General features: G+C 32.2%; 1 pseudogene; it reads left to right on the top strand.

Moving 5' to 3' along the window:
• The first annotated feature begins 847 nt into the window (after positions 1 to 847).
• On the top strand, positions 848 to 984 carry LOC138398574 (U2 spliceosomal RNA; annotated as a pseudogene).
• Positions 985 to 7384: the final 6400 nt, after the last annotated feature.

Genomic DNA, 7384 nt, shown 5'->3' with positions numbered 1-7384 from the left:
ACTTAATCCAGCCTGCTTTCCATGTTTCTTACTGTTCTTTCAAGATCACTCATTCTTTATGGATGATGTAACTTTCCATAATGACCTGCATTGCCTGAATTGCTGTTAAGTATATCTGCTTTACTTTTATTGCCTGGAAAAAAAAAATATTTGTTGAATAAAGGACTAGAGAATGAATGAGAGAATAAAAATAAAGATTTTAAATGTTTTAGATTTGATAAAATCATGGTTTTTGATTACAAGTATAGAAGATATGGTTGGAGCAAGGCTATGTGGGCAGTGTAATTACATTAGGTTAAAGGAAGACAAAGGGGTGAGGACTAGGATTCTTTATCAAGAAACTTGCTTATTAAATAAAAGAGGAAAATTGGACAAGGCTAGAGGCAACTATGGTGTTGTGGGGAAAATAAATTATATTAATATTTTTAGATATATTATCTAAGCAGCAGCATTTCTTTTCTCTTTGTTAATCTTCTGATTTGCATTTGTATTCTGAAAGTTCTTCACCACGAAAAGGTAAAATAAATACTACTCACAATTTTTTATAGATTTTTCTTTTACTGCTTTACTCTTCCTAGATTAATTTTCATATCTTTTCTATGAAAGATTTATCATTTTATTTTATTTATTTATTTTATTATTTCAACATATTACAGGGTACAAATGTTTTTGGTTGCATGGATCACTTTCATTATGCTTGAGTCTGGGTTATAAGTGTGCCCATCACCTATATAGTGTTTATCGTACCTGTTAGATAGGTTTTCACCCATCCCCTCCTCTCCCTCCATAGCCCCCTGCATGATCTCCACTGAGTTTTACTTCCCTCTGTGCACATGTGTGCTCATCCATTGCTTCTCCGCCTTTTGGTTAAGATCAAGTATATTATCTGTTCTTATCATTTTAACATTTCGTTTCTTAAATAATCTATAATTCTCTATTGATTTGATACAATCATTTCATCATATATTGTGATGGGCAGCACATTATATTTTCGGTGGCATAACATATTTTCTTTCATTCTACTGCCCTCCAAGTTTATAGTAGATATTCACAGCAAAGTAGTAAGATCTGCTCTGAGGGAGAAACAAATGTAGAAGCAATCTAAGAGATTTGAGGAAGTCACCTTGAGTGAAAAGGTGAAAAGCAGTTCTTCCTCCCACAATCTATCACATTACCCTTCCCCTGCCTCAGAATAGATTAGGAAATATTCTTGAGAATAGCAAAGGAGAAAACCCACACAGAAAGTGAGGTGTGCTCAGGTATTATGGGTCTTTGAAAAATGAGGCCTTCTTCCCTGAATAGACCTAATCCCCAAGCTCCAGAAAAAACATAGCCTGTGAGAGGCTAACAGCATTTAACATAAGTTTAAGCGATTAGGTTTATAATCAATGTTGCAGTGTTAGGAAAAATCTAGCTTTACATTTATAAATTTTTAATGTAATAATTGTACAATGGACTGATGGAGAATTTTTATTGTTTAGAGATTAACAAATTGGTTATTAAATAAGAAATAATAAAGTTTTATCTACCCATTTTAAGGCCCTTAGAAAACTATAACTTTATTTCTCTTAAAAGGAACATCATTTCAATTTCTGTGTTAGAGTCTCTTTCAGTCCCTATATTAGAGTCTCTGATCCTATGAAATACTTAATTTTACAATGCTATTGTAAAAAGAGAATTACAAAGTGAAAGTGTTGGCACTATGACAAGTTAATAAAGTTCACCTGTTAAAACATTCTTCTGGCAGCTCCCACATCCCTGCTGCTCTCTGTGCTATCCTAATCCTCATCATCTCTCTCCTCTTCCTTAACATGGGTAATTTGTTTAAACTATTTGAGACCCTACCCTTGAAAAGCAGAATCAATTATTATTTACAATTTAATTCCATTTGGGGCTCAGAGAGATCCAATGTACTTAGCCTGAGATAGAGACAAAAAACGAAAAGAAAAAATATGGAATTTCACTCTAAGAAGGTGACCACTAATACTATGTCAGTGACAGTGAACATTAGTTGGACTCTTGCCCTATTCTATTACTCTTCCAGGCCCTTTGCGTATGATGATTGGTCTTTAGAACAGCCTTGTAGAATGTATACGGTTGTCCTTATTTTGCCAATAAAAATGCTTAAATATGGAAAGTTTAGATGGCTTATCCATGTATGCACGGCTAAATACAGGGACAGATAATTAAACAGGCCACATTACAGCAGATTAAATGTTTGGGAATGGATCCTGGGCTGCTAACTTATTAAGAAAAACAATACAGAAGATATCATAATAATGCAAGTCAAAATATTTTTCAGTAATATGACTTTGATAAAATATCATTTAGATATTACTATGAAAAACAGTATGATTTTCAAGATAAAATGACAAATATAAAAATACAGCATAGACATGAATACGGGAAAGGGGTAATTATTAACACAAAGTTTAATGCCTAAACTATGTTACTATTTTTAAACTATGTCTTTTAATGTGTGTGCTACCTCTTTAGAGGTATATCTGGCCTTCGGATTCTAACTTGTAAACCAACTGGGTTTAAAGAAGAAATGCTCATTAGAGCCACAGATTCAAACTTGATTCTTGCACTGAGTACCTCACCAACAAAAATTCAAATCATAAAATTGAGATGCAAAATTTTAACTCTAAAATTATTCAAAAATGACTTATTTTAAAACTTCTGTTTGAAAGTTTTATTACTTTCAGACATAATGAAATTAAAATTGCTTAGGCTTCCAAAGTCCACATTAGAAGGAATCTGGCTTCAAATCTAAGACTCATTCCATTTTACATATGAAAGATCTTGGTTTGTGGCCACAGCTCTTATGGTATCTGAACAGGAAAAGAAGTTGTTTTGTATGTGCACCTTTAATAATTATGAGGTTGAAAGGAATTAATTATATTCAATATTCAGTATTGATATTAATAAGGTTAGCCTACAAATCATCAGGACCTCTGACACAGGAGATCAGAAGAGGAGGTGGCAGCAGGACTGTCCTTCAGCTGTTGGCACAGAACACCCTCAGTTGATTAAACTTCAGGAAGAGAGTGCATTTCCCTCGTTCCTGCATATGATTAGCACAGAACTAGCCAAACTGAAAAAGAAAGATCAGTGTAAAGTTAGAAAAGTTAGCCCAAATGTATGTTTGAAGGGAACAAGACTAAGAGGACATAATCTTAAATGAAAAGAATTGCTGAAATGAAGAGCTCTACAGCCTCTTAGCTGGTATGCCCTGAGGAAAGGTAAAGTCAGAACACCACATAAGCCTACAATCACTGCAAATTATGAACTAGATCTTTTTCTTTATTTTTTTATTTTCTGAAGAGCTGATTTTCCAACACATAGCTTACACTTTGATTAATTACGTGTCCTACCCCTTGGTTCCTTTCCTAAACTTACAAATGGATTTTGTATAAACTCCCAAGGTAAATGGATTTGAATGTTGTACATCCAATGTATATTTATTTTATAAATTTATTAAATTGTCTTCTTGCATGAGAGTTAATTGTATAACAGTTGGTGAAAACAAAAGCCCAAACCAAGAAAATTGAATGATTTAATTACTTGTCTAAATGCCCTGTTTCTATTTGCTGTAAGAAGGAGCTTATTCACGGTTCAGGTAGTAAATTATATGAGAATAAATTATATAACAAATTCCTGCACTTCAACTATTACCCTCAAAGTTTTGGAGAAGTCAAGAAGAGAAATGAGATGATAAAGAAAGAAGTGACCAAAAAACTACAACACAAATTTAAAATATCTCAGAAAATAACTTTTGCCCCCCAAAGTATGAATGTCACACCAAATGAAAAAGCAGTATTATGTTCTTATGAAATAATCATGGGCAGCTTAAGAAGTTGCTTGCCTTGCCTCCAGACTTTTGACAACTCACAAGTACATATTCCAACAATAAAATAATTGTATATTGTCAGGGTTTTATGCATTGCCTTTGATCTTATCATTTATAGGGCAAGGTCACTTTCCTTGAAAATTCCACACACTAATGTACTCTTGTACAATGACCTACTGGGTCCCAATCAAGGAACACGTATTAAAATCTCTTTACCCTTGCTGAATCAGATTATACCAGATTTTGTTAGAAATCACTCTGATAGTAGCAATTAGAAAATTGGACACATACTTCCCACTGCAAAGTATTTTCCATACAAATAAATAAACAAGCAGAACATCACCTTTTCTGACCATCTGAAAGAAAAAATTAACTTTACCACAAAATTAAAGTGCACGGATTCCTAAATCCATTATCACCACCCACTGAAATGGGAAAAAGAAAGCAACTAATTCAGATGACAATCCCATCTATATATTTGGAAAACAAAGTTAGAAGGAATACTCGGGCCTGTGTTACTATTAATAATTGCTGTCTTTGTAGACGGAACTGGTCTTAGAGATTTAATTATTTGTTGACAAATAAATGAAGAATTTATAGTAAATGCTTCAAGAATTCTTTGGTGGTTATGGGCCAAATATTTGCTATGTATGAGGTATCTATGAACTGTGCTTTTCAAACTTTGCTGTACATACACATTACCTGAGCAAGTTTTACTTATTTATTAACTTATTCATTTAAACCACGCTACTAATGTTGACATAGTTAATGTACATATTCAATGCATACGTCTTGATGAGTTTGGAAATAATTATGCATCCATGAAACCATCAACACCATCAAAGCTATAAATATATCTATCACCTCCCCAAATTTTCTCTCTTCCCCCTTACTATCATTATTGGGATTTTTTTCAAATTTCACTGTTTCAGATTCTGACTGAGTAGGGTTTGGAACTGGATCTGAGATTCTGTGTGTCTAACAGACTCCCAGATGATGGCAATGCTGGTGGTCTTTGGAGTAGCAAGAGATTAATCTTGTCGATAGATTAGTTGTAATTATATTTTCCCAGTGTAAGCTTTGAGAACTCAAATCTATCACACCTGCCCTAGAAGTCCCCTCAGATACTTCATTATGTAGTAGTGCCCTGAATTTTAGCAGCCTGCCTTCTTCTTCCATACAAAGTGTGGCTAACTAGCTGGCCCAGAGTGAGTCAGAACAAACGTGGTTACACTAACATCAGCTCTCCAGACTTGCTCTACAGTTATCCTGCTCAGCCTCTCATTAGAACCCTTTGCTTTAGGTTACTGAAAGAGTCGGCTCCCTGAAATGTTACCAGGTGGACCAATAATAAAGAAATCACTCATAGTCCTGGGGAAGTCATCTCATTGAAAAAATATAAATGTACTAAATTAATTGGGTTATCATCACAAAAAAATAGATAAATATATGAAGTAATGCATATGTTAATTAGCTTTATTCAAGCACTCCACAATGTATACATATTTCAAAACATCATGTTGTAGATTATAAATGTAAATAATCTTTGTCAGTTGAAAATAAATAATCATAAAATTAATTGAATATAACAGGGCTTTCCAGTTAATCATTTAGAAAAACTAAATCAAACAAATAATTTGAACAAAATCAGGTAGCTACTATAAATTATTTATTGTCTTTTACTTTGCTCAACCTGACCCAGATGATTACCACCTTGGGAAATTATATTCTAGTTACTGGTTCTGTGCCAACAGCTGAGTTGAGCCCAGATAGATCTAGCCACATCTGTCCTCAGTGTTCCAGCCAAACTATTTGGCTGAGACCTGACTGACTGGATTCCATAAAGATATTGCTCAGATTGGGATTCATTATTGGAGTGTGAGCTTCCTCGGTAGAATATCTGATAATGCCAGAACAAATATAAGTGTGTGGAATTAATAATTTTACTAATTATATATGAAACAAAAGGAGAGAAATCATTCTGGAAATTTTTCTTCTCTGGCACATTCTACTTATGTATGTATCAAAAATTGTTCAGATTTATATACTCACAGTATTCAGGATGATTTGTATCTTCTTAAACTAAAGCGAAGGCCTCAGAGACAAAATTAATATCAGGTACTGATTATGCAGTTGTGAAATTGCAACTCCTAAAATGATTCAATTTTGCCTTACTGACTTTACGATTTTTATGTTAAAAGATGTATGTGTGCTACATGTCTTAGGAATATTGTCAATAAATAAGACCATCCCTTGGTCATTCTAAATAAACACAAAACAACAAATTTACAAACTGAGTACAGTGTATTTGCTATGAGAAAATAATATTTGTACTTTTACTTTAATAGTCCTTTCTGTTATAATAGCATCATTTTCAACTTTACTGTATTTGTATCCTTTTTGTCCATTAATTGGTTTCTTCAAGCAAATAGCTCTTAAATTTGCTTATTATTGTCACTGCTTTTCTGATTCATTAAATTTGAATTTATATATTGTTATGATTTTCTCCATCTGCTTTCTTTTGTTATTTTTCTAAATTGTTGAGCTAAATGATGATATCTTTGTTTAAAATGTTTTAACAATTTTATTAGTATGGACATGATACATCCCTGTTACAGAAATTTGAGAGTACAAAATAATACTATGACCTGCATCCACCTTTCCTTCATATAATCATTCTTTCTTTTATTTTAGATCATACACTGAAGTGGCTATTTCTTTACTTAGCCTACTATAAAATTTCTAGAAATATATAAATATTAATATATGCAACTCTTAAGTTCTTAAGCAAACAGCATCATATTTTATGTTATTTATTGCAACTATCTTAAATTAAATCTCAGATATATACTCTTAAACGGCTTTCCATTTTTGGAGAGTATCTTAACTGATTGAAATATCCTTCCCATATAGATAAGTGTTTTCTATTTTTCTTTTTTTATGTTGCTTTGAACATACTTCTACACATACTGCTGTGCTCCAGTGTAGGTATATTTGCAGTATAGATTTGTATATGAATTTTTTTGCATCAAAGAATATGAACACTTTAAAATTTGAAACATGTAGTAAAATTACCCTGCACAGTTTTGTACCAATTTCCATTCTTACTAAAATTATTTGAGAGAGCCATTTCCCTTTATCTCTCCACTTTTTACTAATTATCAATCCAACAGCTATAAAATTAAAGCTCATTCTAATTTGAATTTATTTCATTATACATAAAATTTTTTCTTAAAATTACTTGTATCTTTGAAATTATTATTACATCTTGTTACTTGATTACATCTCTGATTCACATGAGTTTGATTTCATAATTCAACCATTTGTGTTATCTCAGCAACTTATAGAATTACCATGAAAAATAAAAATATATGTTGAGAGAAAAAATGATTACAAATAAAATGAGAAATTAAGAATTTACAAACTCTTTTTCATTTGACCTGCTTTATATTTAGCCTCAATGGAAAGAGTCTAAAACTCTTATTTAAGTGAGTTTTTATTATATTTTTAAAAAATCTAGAGTTGAATTGA

The sequence above is a fragment of the Eulemur rufifrons genome, chromosome 17 (genome assembly GCF_041146395.1).
Source record: "Eulemur rufifrons isolate Redbay chromosome 17, OSU_ERuf_1, whole genome shotgun sequence".
Taxonomy (NCBI): Eukaryota; Metazoa; Chordata; class Mammalia; order Primates; family Lemuridae; genus Eulemur; species Eulemur rufifrons.
Note: the sequence above shows the minus strand (reverse complement) of the source record. Positions and strands in the feature narration are given on the sequence as shown.